The sequence below is a fragment of the Apis mellifera genome, linkage group LG2, assembly GCF_003254395.2.
Source record: "Apis mellifera strain DH4 linkage group LG2, Amel_HAv3.1, whole genome shotgun sequence".
In the NCBI taxonomy this organism is placed as follows: Eukaryota; Metazoa; Arthropoda; class Insecta; order Hymenoptera; family Apidae; genus Apis; species Apis mellifera.
This window is the reverse complement of record NC_037639.1, coordinates 4,334,878-4,355,581: the sequence shown is the minus strand read 5'-3', so window position 1 is coordinate 4,355,581 and position 20,704 is coordinate 4,334,878. Positions and strand designations below refer to the sequence as shown.

Here is a 20,704-nt window from a genome sequence, read left to right as displayed (position 1 = left end):
TGAATACGAGGGTGTTTTTTTTTTTCTTTTCCTCTCTTCTTCTTTCATCGAAGCCAACTTTCCCTCGAAGCAGATTCCCCACCTCGTCCTTTGTCCTTTGGAAAAGTTGATAAACGATGCTAATATCGAGGTTTCTTCTTGTGAACAGGTTCAAGGGGAGGAGGAGTACTTTGGTTTTTTGTTCTTGGAGAGGATGTTGTTAATAAGTTTGTAAGTAGCAAGGAATTGTAGTATATTATTGCGATGATACTCGGTTGTCTCTCGTCCATCCAGTCGGATGATTTTATTACTCGTTGAGCTTCTTATCGTTTTAAATGTACGCGCCTCTCTTTCGTGCCTCCGCTTATTGTTTCGAGAATCTCCTTGTTTCGAGCGATTTAAAATAAGTTGTTTGAAGAAACTTTTCTTTCGAACAAACGAATACGCTTGAAAAAATTATTAAATTATTCGAGGAAAATAATTCGTTCCACCCGGACGAATATTCGCATCGTTCATTTTCATCAATGTATCTCGTAACATTGCATGATTATGACATCGATGAGAGCATGAATTAACACACAGTTTCTCGGCCGTTGACGACACGTTGAAACACACGCCCTAAACTTTGCGAATCCTCTCGTATATATACATATATATATATCTCGCGTACAACTCAAATTGAGCACAAGTTTACAGAAGCATATTTCGGCAACGCTCAACAAATTTCAGACGCATTAAGCTAATTTCATAATTCGAGGCGTTAACCTGACGACGATGCAACAAACCAGCCCAGAATTTGTAACAGGGTACGCCCTTTTCATACCCATTCACTATATTATACGGAATATACCATTTGATGCGTGCAATTAATAAGATATCATCCGCCGATTTTAACATCTTTGGATTGTTTTAAAAGTAATTCCAGAATGTTGATTAACTAATTGGCTAACAAATCGTTCGGAGCGAAACAATTAAGGATCAAGCGATATTCAAATATGGATGGTAAAAAGAATATTTATCTAAGAGAGACATTTTTATACTATTTCAAGTAATCGATTTTGAATATTCTATTACACCACGTAATAACACAAGGAGTAAAATTCCTAGCTCTAAATGAATTATTAACCGTGTTTCCTCGCGATTTGGATTCTTTTTAAAATTTATCAGCGTTACTACAATATCAGAATCTCTCCTGTTGCTTTGTCGTTCTTCTTACTTTAAAACGGGGATATAGAAGATCGTACGTTATCTGAACGCCTTAATCTCGCTTACAAGATGTAATATTGCGTTCGAGATTCTTGGCGCGAGAATGGTATCATCGGGTTCGATGCATCGCGCCGCTCATTTTCGAGATACTGCCGGTGATGGCTGGTCTCATTGTCTGTAATTTATGTCGGGGACTGTACACGGGCGAACGGTTAGCCTTGAGGTTTACTATGCCCAGGACCGGCTGATGCTTTCCACCATCTCGAGAGCCCGAACGACATCGACTGCGGGCATTTTGTTCTGCATCCATCCACTCTGTATTTATTAATCCTGGAAAATGATGCTCGAACAGATTTCTCTTTCGAGTTATGAAAAATTTCTCTTCCTCATCAATTCTTTGCTTTTCCAATTCTTTTTACAAAATATTTATTTTCCATGTGTGGAATATTCGTTTAATTTCGTTCGATTGATTTGGAAAGTGGATGGAATTTTATATTCCTTGTGATTAATCTTCTTTGTTTGCAAGGAAAATTATATCAATATTGAAAAATTATACTCTTCAAGTTTGAGAGAGACACGAGAATTTCTCGAGGAAAAAATAACTTGATAACTTTCCAGATTGATAAATGATTTGACCATTTTTTCCCATCGCCGATATTTTATTCTTATCTTTTGTTTATCTTCCTTCGAACAAGTAACCAACTTCATCTTTTCAATAGGAGTTTGAGCAAATATTCATTTTTCAACGGGTTATATATTTTATGTTGTCGGGCAAACACATACGTTAACGATTATCTATATCCTTTGTCTTACGATATATGTTACGGAGAGAGGGAGAGAGATACCGTGTACCATCACTTTGCACGTCTCGAGCTCAAGTATGGATGTTCAGATCAGACACGTTGTTCACCTACGACGGTAAGATAGGTATTGATCCATGGCGTGGATATTCAATGTGTACATATATACACACGCCGACACTCCTGTATTTTTCTTGAGGCTTCCTCAAGTAGCATTTAACTTTAAAGAGGAGGATCCATTGTTGGGTAAAGATGGAATTCGCGGACGATGAAAGATTCAGAAATACCTCTCTGATTCATCCTATTTTCCGCCTTCCTTTCTTTTCATTATTCTCTGAATCGTGTTTAAATTAATTTTTAAATTATTCTGGATACTTTTTTTTTTTAAATCGATCGATCGATGCTCGATAAAGATATTCTATTATTGATTCACGTGATTATTTTATGAAAGATAGTTTCGGTCATAGTTCAATTCGAGAGAAATTTTCAATTTAAATTATATAATACGAGAGAATTAATTTTTCGGATATTTTGTAATAAATTTATTTCGAGTTCTAATTGTTTATTCATCTTCACGTGCTCGGTGAAATTATCGTTACTTATATTTTTATTAATTGCTCGTTTAGACAACATCTCGTTTTCAAGCGAGAAGAAGGAATTCCGCTTTATGTGAAAACGCATTAGCGACAAATAATATCGCGCTGTGTCAAAGGAATGATTAAACGCAGGATGTTTATGTAGGAAATAATTCACGTAAAATGGCTGCGGTGTTTCTGTATTAAAGTACTAAGCATCTTACCGTTTATTCGAGCGTATAAATTTTACCTGCTTTTGTCCAACCTATTTCCTTATTACGTTATATATTCTCTTATTGAGAATAAATTCGAATATTATTAAGAAATTTTTTGCAATTGTCTTTTATTCTATAGAAAATTGATCGGATAACAGATTCATTTGCTGTTGAAATCATTACATAATTGTAGACGATATTTTTATTTCTTAATCTTAAACGTTTACATTTATTTCAAATTAGATTAACAAAACAATCATTACTATTAATTTATCCAACTTATGAATAATTCCTTAAATGAAGAAATAAATTAGATATCGCGAAGAATTATTTTTATAGATTTACAAATTTTTAAACTCGTTCCATATCGAAAAATTATTGAGAGATATATATAAAACGCGTATAAATTGATCCCAAAGGAAATTCAATTCCGCTAACAGGTTTCCTCTTCTAAACCGAGCCACTTCCACGCAAAAAGACCTCGTTCGATATCTTCGATAAAGTAATTGACCGTGCATATTTAAATGAAGAGAGATCGATCGCTAAACGACAGATTCTAAAAAAAAAAATTCTTAAATTCTTCTCCCTTGCTCTCGACATTTGACTTGCTCGTCATCTTTTGCAACAATATCCACTTTACAAAATGAATTTTATTTTAGAGAAAACATTAGACGGAAACGAAGAAGATTTATTTTGAGCGGCGAGGTATTCGAGGTCTTTGCTCGAAAAGCGATCGCTGCAATAATAAATTTCATTACCGTTCATCGCGAACGCATCCTATTAGTTCGCCTAGACAACCCCATCCCGGGATCATTACGCAACATGCTAAACGTTATCTTGGGCGGTGTCTCTCTCTCGTTATTCATTCATGGTTCTGGAGCAAATGCGTTCACGGTGCCGTGTTAACGCTTGCCATCTTCTCCGGAGATGGGGCAAGCGTTTGGAGAGGTGGCTGTAGTGATAACTGTAGTGCCTCGTTAGATGCCTCGCGAAATTATTTTTGCCAATCGTTTAATATCGTTTTTAAGGGTAAAAGATAAACGCTCGATCCGTGAACGATTGTGTTTTTCTTTTAGAAGAAAGGAGAAATTATAATATTATAATTCATGATGATGAATCGATGAATCTCCAAGAGGATTTATGACAAGTTAAATACGACTTTGGCAATTATTTGCTTCAACAATTGTGAAGTAAATCTTATTATTATTAAAATCTTGACGAAACCGCGTAGCCTTTAAAATTCGACTTTCTGATAAAAATTTTAATAAATCTCGACTACCATATACACCTTAAAGATACGTAATTAAAGAAAGATACAACGACAACGGTAATTCCTATTATCTTAACGAAAAATTTCTTCAAATCCAAAGGATTAATTAACCTGAAAAGAGAATCAAAAAAACTATATATATATATACAAAATGATGTACAAAATCTGGAGGGAATATAAAGTCGAGACGAAATCGCGCGATGCGCGGAGAGGACACGTTTTATTCGTCGGTGTCGAATTCGAAATTGTTTTTTCGCTGTACGCGTCTCGTTATCCATTCAGACGGTGTCGCGTACCTCTCGTTTCCGATCGACCTCCGAAGATGGAGGGAGAAGGAGGAGGAGGAGGAGGAGAAGAAGAAGAAATATTAATGGTCGTCGAGGTTGACGGGAGACTCGATGAGGAGGAGGTTGTACACGGCTCGAGGATCTGGAAAAGAAAACTCGAGGTGGTAATCCGTGATCGCGACATTGCGCTTTGATGATCTATGAGATAGGGTTGAGAAAGGGTTAAAAGGAATAAAAGTGGACAATTCATTTTGTAAGTTAGTTAGATTCGAATATTTTGCAATTGTAATTATACGTGTATTTAAATTCATCGTGTTCTTAATTAACAATTTTTTATCCAAAATTTTTTTAATTCAATTTAACGATACTTTGTTTATCCAATAAACCGCCAAGTATCTTAAATTAATACGTTCAATTCTTAATTCTACCTCAAATCTATAAATATTTTTGAACCATAACAATTTCTTTTTCTAAATCTACTCGAATAATTTTAAATTTTAAATTTCCACTATTTATTCCTTTCTTTCGCGAAGAAGAATACATCTTTTTTCAACTCACGAATCTTCTTCCTTTTCAATAATCGTCAATAATTTCGATCGAAAGGAACTTCGCCATCCAAGAAACTCGCGATGCAAAGTTTCTGTGGATGCGTAGAAGGCTAGAAGCTTTACACCCGGGGTTATTACCCAGCCACATCTACTTTAACGCGTTTACGAGCTCGAGGGGGGGAGGAGGATGGTTGAAGCTTGCAACCGGAACCGCGTTACAGAAATTTCCGACGTTGACGGCGTTTGACGGTATTTGAGGTCGGCCGAGTTAGTTTGATTCGTTTTCTTGTTTAACTTGAACCCCCTTGTGTGTCAGTTACAAGTAAAACGCGGCACGCCAAGTCCGCGCGCACCCAGTTTTATCCGCGCACGCACCGTCTGTTTCGTGTTTACTCTGACCCGTTAAAATTAAACTAAACCGAATCACATTCGGCAACATTTGTGCAACTCGGTTTATATATATATAGTTTCATAGATTATTGCTACAACGACAGTGGAGTTTAGTTAATTCATTTCTTAAAAATCTGGCCCTTCTTTCGATTGGAATGATTTATATGATTCTGGGGATTTTTGATTTGAAATATGCAGGGAATATATTCAGAGTTTCAGATTTTATTTTTATAAAGAAGGGGAAATATTTATTTCGGTTAAACATTCCATTGAACTCGTTCTAGATCGAATAAAAATTTATGCGTTTCCCCATATCTTCCCATTTCTAAGTTTCCATTTCCGTTTTTTACGCATTTTCGTATTGTTTCAACGAGTCGTAATAAAAGCTAGCTATATCGTCGCAGCTTGTTTCGTTTCATTTTTCGTCGAAATATTGAAATACGAACAACGCATTGACACGATTTTTCTTTTTCCCCTCTTTCGCAGTTTTCGACTAGAAATTCGTGCAACGATAAATCGATTGACATTGACCATAGTATACCTGTTACGTGTATCTTGTTGATTAGAACGGACTGGACAGTTTGATCGCGCGAATTAAATTATGATTTACACGGTGTAAATGCAGGTATAGTTTAAATCCCGCGGCGATTGATTTGTTTGATTGAACCACCGGGATTGACGAGCGTTGAAATATCAAAAATGAAACGGAAATAAATAGACTGCATCAATTACGATTTTAAAAAAAATATAAATTGTTCCTTTTATTCTATGAATCTCATCACTCGTTGTAGATAATATCGATCGATGGTAAAAATATTGGAATCACAGTGATTAAGAGTTTCGTTAGTCGCGATAATCATGACGAATGCCTCAGGAATTTGATTATCTGCGAAATTTATTTATAAATGCCCATTGTTCGAAATTAGAAAGGTAGACAACGGGTAGACAATAGGCAAGAAATCGTAAAAATACGATGGAAGCGAGAAATGTATTTGCTTTCAAACGGTAAAGAAAAAATGCGATCGAGAAATAAATAAATAAATAGAAATCTTCATCTTCTTTGATATATAAAAATCGTCCCTTGATTAATTTAAAAGCAATTTTAAAATAATCCGCATCATTTAGAAAGTTTCATCGAACTTTTTCACAATTTCGAATATTCAAACTCCCCACCGCGGATTTGTTAGTTTGTAAGAGGATTAATTTTGAATTTCGAATAAAGTTCCGAATATATTCCTAGTCGGACATTAAATGTGCCAATTAGCGAGGAATTAGGATGACTGGCAATGGAAGGATGGAAGAATAAATGATAATAACAGATCGATACGAGCAACCAACGATTAAACTTTATATATCGTTTGTCTATCATTTTTATCTTCACTGGAAAATTTCCCTGAAAAAGATCGTAAGATGAAGAATGAAAGGAAGAGATCGATCAACAAAATAAAAGAAATCTACCAAATGTATCTCTTCTCGTCAAGCTTCTTATTCTACGCGATATTAGGACACGTGTCTGAACAGTTTCAAGGCTATTACTTTGATATCGACTTAACTTCCAAACGTCTACAGGAGAACTACTTTCAACATTCTTAACGTACCGCTGGTTAACACGCTGGTGTCACGAAGGTCGGCGGCACTGGTTGGAAGGGAAAGTTTCGTTAGGCGAACAAGAATGCTCTTAGGTGGAAATATTCAAATATAGAGATTCAAGCTAAAACTCGAAATAATATCTTTATATAACTTCTTCTCTTAAAATTTCTTTCGAATCGACTCTCAAACTTTTCAACACTAAAATATTCTTCACTATGAGATGATATATCTTGGATATATTCCACATTTAAACTTTTATCCTTCGCTATTATATAAAATCGTGTTTGATAAAAATAAAAAGAGGAGGATTTCTCTTTCAAGATTCAAAATCCGAATTTATTTAAAAAAAAACGTTTCCTACTTTTAATTAATTCTTCCCGAATAAACTTTGCCCAACTTCATTTCAGAGATAAATTCGCAAACAAACTAAACGCGACATTTTCTAGTCGAAATAAATTACACAATTTCGAGTAAATTGGCGATCTTGCTTCGAATTATTCGTGGAATTCGAATGAATTTCTCCTTGAAAGTTCGATTACGACGGCCGATTAGAGTTTCGCGTTACGAAAAACCGATCCAAGGGGGGAGGGAAGAGCAGAGGTTCGCAATACCGTTACTTGCGAGGCTGTTGCTCGCCTCGTTTCCGGTCTTTTACCGTGGTTGACGGCACGAAGAAAGATAGTCTTCGCGCTTGGCTAGGAATGCTGGCCCGTTCGCCAAGTCTAAATCACTCGAAGATCGAATAATCGATCTTCCCTTTTCCTTCCTCGAGCCGGGATAAGCTTTCCTGCATGTAACGAGTCGTTGAATTTTGAACGTTGGCTGGTAATCGAAATGATGCCAGAGGTGAAGATTTTCACCTAGGTGTTTATTCACCAGTTAATCACGTTTACCACGATGATGAATTCGATGGAATTCTCGTACGATTTAAGGGAAGGATGATAATTAAATCGAAGGATGCATATCCTTTCGTTATTTTAATGATTCAATGATCTTTTGAACACGATGATATTGTAATTTTTGCAAAAACCAATATTTCTCGGATTAATTGCCGAGTTTTTTTAGGATTCAAAAATGTCCTCGAAGGTTAATAAATCATCGGTGTTCATGAAGTACAAGAGTGCATTAACTGGAATTACCGGTCTGTCTATTTTACATATAAATGATGGTAATTAAAATAATAATCTCGTGAAAATGTATGGAATAATCTCGAACGTGACGTTAATTTTTGCCAAAAAGAAAGAAAAAAAGAAACGTTCTTTCCAATGATCGTGAAAAATACGCGATCCGTCATTTCGACGGGTTTAGTTGTTTCAGCGAAACAGGTGAAATGTTGTTGCGTTTATTTTTGCTTTCGTTGATTTCATTACACAGGGTTGAGCGGATCGAATAATGTAGTGGTTCGTTTAAAACCCGCCTGCACAGATGGATTCTTTTTCATCCGGTTTTTAACCGTGGATCGCGAATGGAACGAATGTGTTGCGCTACTTTTTGGATAAACGGCCGGATAGATGAAAATTTGCCTGTGTGTTTTTTTTTCGAGATCGATCAAAAAAAAAAAAAATTGTTGGAAATAAAGAAGGGATGAATCAGACCAGTCAAAAAAGGAGTAATAAACTGATAAATCGATGAGTGGTTTTGGTACAATTTTTCACGAAATTCTGTTTAAGGTTCATTCGATTATTTCGTTCCCCATCTATTTTCTAAGAAAAACGAAATGTATTCCCTTCGAGAAACGAGAAATTAATACATTTATCGTAATCTTGGAACAGTTGTAAAAATTTGCATCAAAACACCGTTCTTCCAGACATCAAGCTTCATTTAATATTCACGGATGACGAAACTCTACTTCATCTCCTTCCCTCTTATTGTTACCAATACCGTTTTCACTCCTTCTTCTTCCTCTTCGACGATTCTATTCATTTTCCATCCCTCGAAATAATCATTGACCGAACGGTACAATAATTATCGCTCGATCGATACACAAAGTTGTATAGAATCGATCTCAAAGCGTCTCAAAGCAAGGTGTTTTTCCTCTTTTTCCAAAAGCAATTCGAAACTACGATCCATTATGAATCTCATTGAAACTGACGCGTGCATCGCTGGAAATCTGCGCTCGTTAAGCTCGATTTATTGTCCAACTCGCCTCGGCGCGAAATATTCAGCGATCGGTTATTAAACGTGGTGGTGTGTCAAATTAAAATGAATTAAAAACCTCGGCGTGTACACCCGGGCTATTAACCTTTGACCGAGAAAAATATCCAATCGCTTTAGGATCGACGACATATATATAATATCGCTCGCTTCCGTAAATTCTCTCGGCAAATATCGTCCCAGTTTACCGTGCAACCTCGTTTCAAGCGGTGTGCAAACGTTTTCGATAAAATTTTGATCACACATTTTTAATCTCTCAAGACGGAGGGAAGGAAAAGATATAAACGCGTTCATTCTAAAATAAATCGAGAGTCTTCGTAGCAAGAGTAATCTCTAATATCGAAACCATAGTTTCTAAATTATTTTCTTCGAAACAATTCAATTCAGATTCTCGATTTCTTAAAATTTTCGTCCATATAGAATACGAAGAATCAATCCATCGGATCGTTCGACACGTTCAATCGTGTCTTAAATCCCACATTCTCTCCTCGGAGTCACGTTTAATTGGTTTCGATTTAGCCGTGAAACGTCCATCCGGGGAGAATAAGAGTGAAATAAGCGCGTTGCCGGCAGCGGTCGGAAACTGTGGCTAAATAATTTCAGCCCGCGGTCCACACGGCTGGCTCGTTGAGAGGCCAGAGAGAGGGAGGAGAGTGGAAGATATGAAAGGATAGGGAGCTCCTTTTGAAAAAGAATCATGAATGGATGTAGGCAGGTCCGCGCGTTTGCGGAGTACTTTGAACGAGAAATCTCGGCGAAGAAACTCGACGGCCGCGAGCCCTCGATTCTTCCACCGGTCTCTTACATTTTCTTTCCACCCCCGTATTTTCCTCGATCTGTCTTCCGCTTTTTCCTCCTCTTCGGCCACCTCGTCGCCTCTTTTTTACCCCATCACTCCTTTATCTTTTTGTTTCCATTCCTTCTTCCTTTTTTCACGGAGAATTCCATCGCTCGCTTTTGTTTCCTCCTGTCCCCCTCTTTCGCGCATTCCCCCTTCCAGGAGGAAGATAGGCGAGCATACGTAGGCCAGCTGCCAGTCCTATCCCCCTCCCTCTCACGTATGTTGCTCTGGACATTTCTCTCTCTCTCTCTTTTGCCCCTGTTCAGCCACCCTTTCTCCTTTTCCCCTCGGTTTAACGGCTGCACACGCGTCAGATCACCCCGGCTGCAAGAAGCGTCGAGTGGTTCGGACTGAAAAGCGGCTGATTTTTATCCGCTCCTTGTCTTTTTCTACGCTTGATATCCTTTGTAACCTATTCTCTCTCTCTCCATCTTTCTTTTTTTTTTTTTGCTCGATAACACGCTCGTTTGAAAGAAACGAGCTCGAAACACGTGGACACGTGAACCGTGTCGAAAGTAGGTTGATCGTGAATTATCGTTGTACAAGAGTGGATTAGAAAGATTGATGTTAATTTTTCTCGAAGAAAGTCTCTCTCTCTCTTTTATTCTCTCGGTGTAGAATTATTTCTTCATCTTATTGAAGATCAGTCTATTCACGCGCAATAAAATTATTCAAACCATCTTTAGTTCTACTGCTACCTTCCCTCTACTACGTTCCTTATAAATTTAAATATTTACAAAAGTCGTTGCAGGCGAAGTTTGTAACCAAGCACGTGGAAAGTTTTCTTCTTTTTTTTTTCTCCTTCTTAAAAAAAAAAAAGCAACGTACTAAAAGAGTCAAGTGCGCCTCTAAAGTAGACGTAAGACGTAAGGCGGCGCGTTTAAAAAAAAAGAAAAGAGAGAAAAAATACCAGAGTCGCTGCCATCTTGGAGAGAAACCTATTAGCCGCAAGAATAAATTCTTGTGACTAATGTGAGTGGTGGAAAAACGGGTTTTTCTTCGTTCAAACTATCGGAAAGCTCTTATCTTCGAGTGCGTTACACGGGTAGAAGTTGTTATTGGTTCAAACGAGGGCCGTACAGAATCACTCCACTCTTCTTATTTCGATTATACACAGCCATTTATTTGTACAGATTTGCCGGTGTGTAATTTCGAACCAAGCAAAGTTACAATAGTTCATAGAGATAAGGCTGCTCCCCTCGTTTCTTGATTTTGCCTGCGAATCATAATTCTAATCCATTGTCGCGGAGAATCTAAGAAGCGGGAAACAAATCTCTTATCGTTGGCACCGAGTTATGAATACGAATTTGCCAAACTATGAACGCGAATAAAATTAATTGGAATCTCTACTCGATCGATCAAGCAGGGCGAACGAATTAATAAATACCCTTTTTAAAAATTATTATAACAACTTATCGCGTCAATATTTATTATTACACTTCGTACACCTCGTCCGGATATTTGCGCAATAGCGATTGCATTTTCACCCACTCGCAGTATTTGCCAACATTCAACCGCGTATTGAATTATTCAACATCGGATGGATAAACATGAAATTAATTCAAATAGAGGGGAAAATAAATATCAATATTTCCTCCTGCCTGATCGAATTTAATTTCCCCCCCTTTAGATTAGAAATATCGTTAATAATTATCGATAAATTAATCGAAGGAAAATTTCTTCAAAACGCTCCTCGAATCTATAACTTATTCATCCTACGTCGCCTTTGTCCAAAGTTCTAACCGATAATACTGGCAACTCGAAGAATCAACAATCCGCAGGACGATTGATCGCGAATCCCGCCGATAATTGACCAACTCGATAATCACCACGTGCCAATCCGTTCATCCTCCGATATATACGGAGGCATAAATAGCGGTAAGGAGAGGATGTCGAGCGGCGTTCACCCTAGAAGCGCGTTCGATCCGCTTTCAAGCGCCCCTACGGCGATCACGCGCCCTCCCCTGCGCATCAGTTTAAATTCAGCTGGCGGTCAGGCGGGGAGGGAGGGCTCCACGATTACCCGGCGGCTGTGTACGTGTAGGTTAGGGGAGGGGGAGAGCAACCACCGGGGGACGTGTGCAAGGTAGCAGGGATTCGAGGGTATGAATATTCAGGGCTTGCCTTGGCGGTGATGAAAATTCGATTGGCCCGCAGCTACGACGCCCGGCGTCGTCTTCTCTGGTGGAAATCGATCGATGACAATCGTCCACAGGCGCGAGGTGCTTCGAGCCATCCGGCTACGTGTGTCATAGGCGTCCCTTAAAAGGGGGTGAGTCCTCCGCGGAAATTGGAAGGCTTGTGCAAGTTACGACGCGTTTGTTCCTCGAGGATCGATTGAATTTTCCTTGTGAGGAGGAGTGGGAGGATCGTTCCAAGAAATTCTAACGATTCCTTGGTTGATGCGGGGTCAGCGATACTCGAAGTTGAGCAAACTCCAAACAGGATGAAATTCTCAAATTCTCTTTTTCTTCTCGCTTTTAGGATAGGATACTTTAAACGTGTAGAGTATGCAGGACTATCGATGTTGTTAATATATTTCAACCATAAATAACGAGGATCTCTTTCGTGGAAATTACAAATTTCGAAATACTTGTCTGTTTAAGGGATAGGAAAAATTATTGGGATAACGATAATCGAACGCGTCAAGACATGGCGTCCGGCGCCTATGCACGTTGGCAAGCAACGTGGCACGGACACCTGGCGTATTACACACGCGTGCGTTACACAGGCGTCACCCTTGCTCGTAACGAAACACGTATCCACACCTTCGCCGCATCTACATCCATTTATTGCATCGCGCCGCCGGTTGCAATCTTCTCGTCGTTCGTTTATCGGATTGCCGAGAAATATCGATTCGTCCTCCCTGTCGCGATAAAATGAATTTTGTAGCGTGACGTGAGGTAAACGCGAGGGAGGCGAAAGTGAGGGGGGAAGGAAGAGGGAAAGATTCGACGATTTCGATAGGTTTCTTTCGTGAAACGTGCTGGGTTGAATGGAGGGAGAGGGAGACGTAGAAATTGGTCTTGTTCCCTCGATGCATTCCTTCCTCCCGGGTTTTATCGCGTTATCGTCTCCATCGAAAGAACCGATGCCCGCGTTCCTTTCCATTTGAATTGACTCGTGGATTATTCCCGCGCTTTCCACTACTGTTGCCTTTCCTATCCTATAATGGATGCTTATTCGAAAGATTAATCAATCGTACAATACAGGGACATTCCTCGCGTTCTTTGCTTCCAAGAGCTTCTCTTGGAATAGTTCGGATTCGATTAAGGTTAAATGAACGTGGGCGGTGATATCATTACTGTTATTACTTACCGTGAAATCGTGGAAATTTCAAATGCAGATTTTCATCGCTATCATCGTCAATTTTTCTGATTTACATCGAAAGATGTAATCAGCTTTCGATAATTCTTTTTAAATTATCTTCTCGATAGCGACTTGGAGAAGAATCATCCGAGGCATCCGAGGATGCATTCCGCGTTGCAAGACCGACAAAGAATAGTTGCACGTGGGCGAACGTGGGTTAGCTAACGGAAATTACGAGAGGGAGGGAGAGAGAGAGGGAGAAGTGTACATTCCAGAAACTGTACTGTTGCGCGCGGGCACCGTTGCCATCAGCCAACGTCTTTTCCACGTTTTTCCTCGCGGCACGTGGACCCATCTTCGTTTCTTCTTTTACCGTTAACGTTCGCCGTATTAATTGCGACGATTATCCGCGGGAACGGAGTGGCTCGTCGTCGTCGTCCTGAAAGGCAAACACAATCATGGCCGGCCCAATGTCTCGCCCCCTGCAACGTGGTATAAGGATCCTTCCCCGAGGAAATTACCCGAGCAAGAGGTAATTCCGCGCTCCATTCTCGTTCCCCGTTATTACGCAGTTTTCGGCCACCACAGTTTTTACCACGCTTCATCATCGAGCAACGAGTTCTTCCTCCTCCTGTTTAACGGAAGAAGCTTTTCGCGGGACGAGAAATGTGTTTAATTTGAAGATTGGACGGAAATTTTTGTCTCTCCTTTTCGATTACGATGAAATTTAATATTTACAATAATCTGAAGACATGTTGGGCATCGATTTCATACAGTTGATCCGTTTTTGGTACAACTTTGATCGTTTGGAGCTACAATTGTTTGTGATATAACGCTTTTATTTCGTAATAGGATAGTATTCGTGAGAAAAATATCAGAGCACGATCGATAATATCGTCATATGGAAAAAGATATGAGCTTGCTCAATGTGCAATTTTAAGGGTCGTAATTTGAAAGCGGCGCGAATTCGAAGGGAGAATCGGAATTTCTTGTTATTACCGCTGGTATTTTTCCAACGTCTTACATTAAAGTTACACTTGCGGGAATATTTGCGGAGCGGATCGATCAAATATTTGCATTTCAAAATCGCGTTCAACGTATTTTCCAATGTAAATTTGGACACTTTCACGCACAAGATAAGATACCTCCCACTTGTAGATCAAATATAATTTCCATAATTAAACAACTGTGACTCCTCGGGACAAATCGCAAGGAGGGATGAGAAATTTTTGCAAAATAAAAAGGGGAAAGCCCCCGAGATGAAGATCGAGAAATATATTTATTATTCAGTAATTAACATTCCTCTCCGATCAAGCTTCTGAAAAGAACTTAACGTTAGATATTAATTCAATTCAATTTATCCAAATAAATTCAATTTAAACAAATAAAATTTTAACTCGGTGAAAAAATAATCTCAATTACATGCACACATCGCAGCTGTTTTCGCAGTTGGCGAACCGTTACAGACTTAGGCGCATGTATTTTCGTGAACAGCAACTTAATCGTCGTACATTGTCGTCTGGGACGAGAGTGTAAGTTAGTCAGCTGCTTCTTTTGCAACGCGATCTTAAGCAACGTGGCAAGTCGCTGCTCGCCCACGCGAAACACGCCGGAAGTATTCGAATAGGGGAAACGATGCTCGAGAATGCAGGTGTTTCTTAACTCGAAAATTGGAAGGATCCTTTAACGAAGAATTCTATCCTTCTTCTGAATTTTGCCTTCTCCTTCAATTGTGAATACGATTAATTTACTTTAGTTTCCCAAGAAACTGAGTATCCTTTTTCTCTCACAATTTAAATATATAACTCGAGAACGAATATACATATATATATATATTCATCAGATGACACGCGATCAATTATTTATAAGCAATTCAGACGTTCCCTCTGGGCTGATATCGAACTTAACAAGCCGGCATAGATATTTCAACAGGCACAGGGTATTCAAAGCGGCATTAAATTCCCACGTCTCTGGAGCAGAGAGGGAAAGAAAGGAGGGAGAGAGCGTTCTCCATTCGGAAGAAATTTGCAAGGGGAATCGCGGTTTTGGTTACACTCTTTTACATAGCTCGGCACAGGTCTCGATCGCAGGCATTCGTAACGAGAATAATTTGCACGGAGGGCGGTGGTTTTCGAGATCTGAATATTCGCCGTGATTTGGACCATTTCACCTGGTCGTTTCCACGAGAGGTCACCTGGGGGCACGAAGACCGCGCTCCTCTGAATATTCATTCGCCCCACGTTTAAATAGCCCGCCACGTTCGCCGCCTCTGTCTCCTTCCGCTATCTTATGCGGCCACGATCCCCCCTCCTCCTCCTCTCTTCTCTTCTCTCCAAGCTTTCATAGTTACCGCAGTAGCCAGCACTTGGCCCGCCACTTCTCTCGCTCCGATAACCCCGCAACTTTGCCACGTAACGGACGATTCCTCGCTCGTTACGACAAGTAGGTGTATAAACAGAGAACATCGGCGTGTAATCGCGTTAACCTGCGTGCGTACCCTTTCACCTGTTCACGGAGATAACGCGTATCATTGATCGTACACAGTTCAGAGGTATGAATGCTTCCACACCTGTTCCTTCTTCCCTGCAGGGGAGGGTGAGACTGTTTATCGAGTATGGCCGATATAATACTCTGGTATAATATTTTCGAATAGCAGTATAACGTAGCCATTTGGGTTTGTAAGTTGGATTTATATCGGTTTTTCTTTCTCTCTCGATGCGGATGTCTCGAAACGCTTCGTTAAGCGTGCGGCCAGTGGTCGCTGGCTCCGATTCTTATCTCGAGAAAGATGTTGCGACGGGGTTAAACGTGCGGCGGGATGAAATTTAATTGGGATATCAGATCTGTCTGCTTATACTTGCTGGAAATACGGAGGTACAATTTCGTTTTCGAATTTACGAAGTTTAGAGACGTGGCCTATCTCCCCGACGAGCGTGTGATATCTCTGGTGGAATTAAATTGATATAAGCAAATGGAACGATTAAATTTGCACACGCTGTCAGTCGGAATTTTGGCGTATCCTGTTCTCATGAAAAAAGGAAAGTTTGTACGAATCTCTCACTTGATATTTCATTTTGCGTGTATTTGATTAAAAAGAAGAAAATATGGATAAAAGAAAATATTTCTCGTCCTATTAAGAATTATCTTTTCCATCTTCTATTCTCTTTTCGATCGATAAAATCACTAAGTTAAAGTTCTCTCTCTTTTCACCAAAACTCAATTCTCTCTGAAAAGGGGAACGCCATTTATTTTGGAAAAATTGTTACTTACTTACCTGCTCCTGCCTGTCACGGAGAAGTGTGACAGTCGGGGGCGGGCTGTGCAACGGCGAAGGAAGCTCGAGAGGAAACTTTGGCCGAGATCGACGTTACTTATTAATCACAGCCTGGTTGGAGGCTCAAAGGCCCGTACCTAGACTCATTCATCGTCGCGCGGATATCTTGTGTATCCTCTTTTTTCGCGCCTTTCATCATTCTCCGCTGGACTTATCTTACCCTTCCTTTCTTCCTTACTTTCACTCGCATCCGCTCCCCTTTTTCCCTCCTCTCCTTCTCGATTCCATTGAACCATCGAGGAGAGGACGCGATCTCTGGAAACTTGTCGCAATCGAAGGAGGCTCGCAACGAATTCCATTCCTAAACGGTTGTTGCAGCCGCGATTACGACTGTCGATAAGCGCGCGAATAGTTGACAAATCCGTGACAACTCGCTTATTTATCGGGATTGCGTTTATGGAAACCGTTTAAGAAGCGTTGCGGCAATCCGTTCGCAAATTCGTCCTCGAAAGAGGAGAGCATTTTGCAAATTTTTCTTTCCATTCGTTGAAACATCGAGTGAACGAAATATTTTTCTTCGAAGAATTATTCGTCAAAAAATTTGTGCTCATTATATTATTGCAAATACTTCATCCTCTATTATTCTTCGACAAACGAAATGTTTCCTCGGCATGAGAATGAAACGCACACTTTGCGGCAAATTGTATCGCTCAACGGCGATATTTGTCTTTTACACGACACAGCCATCGAGAAGTTTGTCGCAACGAGAGAGACAGGGATAGTTTTGACAAAGTTTTGAGGTTTCGTTGCTCATAATCCTTGGTCATGAAGTGGCGTGTATACTGTAATCTTGTCTGCACTAACTTTATCCTATCGTTTATACCATTTACATTTTCTGGAAGAGAAAAGGAAGGTCAGATCGAACGAAGATCCAATCCACTTTCGTTTAAAACCCGGGGAGGAAAGAATGGCGAAAGCGCGCGAAAACGGGGGAGAGAAAAGGCGTTTATCGACAGGGAGGAATGGAAAAATCGAGGACAACCGGTTACACCGTCCGTGGAACGAATTCATGGAATAAGTATTGTATCCGCTGTGCGAAAAAGAAAAAAAGAAAAATATCGGAGTAAAAATGGATCACGACTTCACCGATTTATTCGGCCCGATAAATTCGCGATAGACCTTCCTCGCGAAGGAATGGGATCTCTGGGTGTAAACGCACGCCGATAAAAAAATAGAAAAAGTCGAGAAGGCGTTGGCGTTGCACAGGTGTTAGCCGATGAGGATGCGGGGGAGAAAGGGAAAAAAGGAGAAAGGGTAGGAAAACGAGACTGGGGGGAGGAGGAGAAAAAAGAAGAGAGCGCGGTTAGATCGATACGCGTGTACCGGGTGGGATGGTGGAAAATGGAGAGGTGGTCCCGATAGGGTAAATTTTTTTTCTTCGTTCAAAGAAATTTTCCTCTTACTTTGAAGTAAAATAATCGAAGAAAAGTCTGACTAGCCAAAATATATAGATCGAGGGGGATAATTTCATTTGAGACTAATATTCGAAAGGAATTTAAGTGAATATCCTTTTTTTCATCGACTAATACGACTATCCACTGGCAATTTGAGAGACACGTTGTATGCGAGAGGGTCTCTTTGAAAGCCGCGCCGCTACGAAACAAACGATCACGGCACGGAACATCGTGGAGGATTTCACAAAGCTGGAAATCGCGAGCAAGACGTGAGAGCAGGCCTACTGTTTTTGCTTTGATCCTCGGCTCGTTGAACGGTGAATGATCGGTCTGCAATTATACACGGTCCGAGCGTGTCACGTGATCGTGTCGTCGGTTGCTCTTATTCAGGCGCTGTACGCACAAAGCGCATGGATAATTATTACACGTGGCGCCCGTGAATTTTCCCGTGGCTCTCTTTTTCACTCGGCCATTGTTGGCTCCGTGGTTTCGCCATCCGGGTCTCTGTAATTTTTCGATCCTCTTTTGTCTTCGATTCGTTCCTGCCGTTTCTTGACCCAGTTTGAACCACGCACAATGAATAATTACGAGAGACTAGACTTCCTTTCGCACTTAACTACTATAAATTTTTTCTAATCTCGTTGTTTTATTTATCTTTCTTCCGATATTCCTTTGACCCACTTCGATCTCTGGAGTATATGAAAAATTGATCGCTTCGTTAATGCGCGAAAAGTTCATTAAAATCACGTTTCGTTTGGATACGAAACATTTGGGAACACGATGCAGCGGCGATTTCATTGTTATCGCGATTCTATGGCCCTTTATACAAGGATTCCCTTGTTATTGTTCTTTTTCCCCCTCGCGGAATAGCTGTGTTTAAACGGTATGAATAAAAGGTGTTTTCTTTCCTTCCTTTTTTCTCTCTTCTTTTTCCCTCTCTTTTTTTCACCTTTAGCCGATTTATATCGAGAGTTTGCCCTATATATTCTCACGATTGAATGGCCCGGTATTTTTGTAGGGACCTCCATTGAAATTCGATCGGTGTCATCTCTCTGCCAAAGTAACGAGCCGAAATTAACCTTTATTCGCGATACGACACTCCACCAGTTTTCCAATTCGAAAAAAAAATCGAATAAAAATCTCGTAAGAGGAGAAGAAAGATTACCTTAATCTTCCTCTCGTCTCGCCAATTCTGATCACACGACATTTCCTTCCAGATCCACGTGCTGGCCTCAGACCGTATCCTAATCTCCTCTCCTCGAGATTTTTCCCCCCGATCGACGAATTAAATCGATCCATTTTCCGTTTTCCACGATCGAGAGGGGCTGGGCGGCTCGTGACTCGTAGGAGAAAGTCTGGTTTCGCGCCGCCGAGGAGAGGAATCGGAAACCGACGGCGACGGCGAGGATGCTGGAGGGAAGTGACTCTCGATCCAACGGTGGCTCGTCTCGAAAGTAGGGCGAGCCACGCCTAAGAGACCGACTCTCGGCCTCTCTCAGATGCGTATATATGGCGAGCACTTTGTCCGTGTTGCACTTTTCCCTCCCCGTTTTCAAGCGGTCCCCTGGGAAACGAGTGCGCCTCTATCTCGCGAAATTTACGATCGTATTCGCCGTACAAACTATCGAGAACTATCTCTCCCCGCAACCTTGTTTCTTCTCCTCTTTTCTCCTTTTCTTTTTGTTTGAACAAGTGTTTTGAAACAAGGGATTAGAATTCGTACGATTTGTGCCGATGAGTTCGATTACCAAGATCATCGAGGAGGAATCGCGGTTATCTCGTTCTTCGTGGAAAAATCGGATTAGACTAATAGCATTTGTACGAAGGAAAAAAAGAAAGAAAGTGGATTGGAATTGTGTTTTTCCCCCTCTGTCTTTCTTCCAATTCTATAATGTATAAATTTTATTTCTCATAGTCCACGATCAGTCACACGATCGTAATTTAAAAATTTATTTTGAAACGAGAAATCCTGTTACGAAGGAGAAGTATCGAATCTTCTTATTGGCCACACGATACTTGGCCTTGGTCGGTTATTCGATCCCTTTTGTTCTTTCATTCGATCGATGAATCCTGAATCCTTTCATGGATCTCAAGCGGATTCGAGATGACAAATGGCGGGAGGGGGAAGAAGCTGTCGGGCAAACGGAAACGGAATTAAGCTGTACGTTTTGCGTGCGGAATGGCGGTTGGTTGGCGGCGCTAGATATGCGGCTCGATTCAACGAAAACCTTTACATATATATATATATATATATATATATACATATGTATGCATAGGTGTACATCCGATTTGCCACCTAATCGCGAATGTATTCGAAGTCGCGGCGGCACCGGTGTCGACTGCCACGAAAGCTCGAGGACAAATAGAAGCTTGAGCTGGCGACCTCTCTGCATAATGCATACCGTCGTCGTCGTCGTCGTCGTCGTCGTCGTCGTCGTCGTCTTGTTCATCGTCGTTGCCGCGCTCGTTTCAGTCGGAGGTCCTTCAACGTTTCTCCTTCGTTAGCCTTTTATCTTCTCCCTCCCTCCGTTGCCTTCCCTTCTCCTCCACTTTCCTCCTCGAATGTCTGGCCTGATACCACTTCCCCTCTCTCCCCTCCGGATGGAGGAAGCCGTGCAATGTACAAGTTCGTCCGCGGAAAAAAAAGAACAAAGACGCTCGTGACACCGTTCTGCGCCCACCGTTCTGTTGTTAAGAACAGGCAAGATTTTTAAGAAATGCATGCATTTTTAACGCGGCCACGTGAGAAACTTTTTCCTACCGCGACGGTGACAAGCCAGGATCTTTCTCTTCTCTGTGTTGAGATATCGTG

General features: G+C 40.6%; 1 protein-coding gene across 4 annotated transcripts in view; it reads left to right on the top strand.

Moving 5' to 3' along the window:
* LOC724736 (semaphorin-1A) overlaps positions 1-20,704 on the top strand; it is a 404,583-nt gene that overhangs the window by 10,516 nt on the left and 373,363 nt on the right. Inside the window, exon 2 of one of the 4 annotated variants that reach the window (XM_006559125.3) lies at positions 149-210. The exons of the other annotated variants lie outside the window; for them this stretch is intronic. The gene's annotated coding sequence lies outside the window, so the exon portion shown is untranslated. The remainder of the gene's footprint in view (positions 1-148; positions 211-20,704) is intronic. 4 annotated transcript variants of the gene reach the window in all.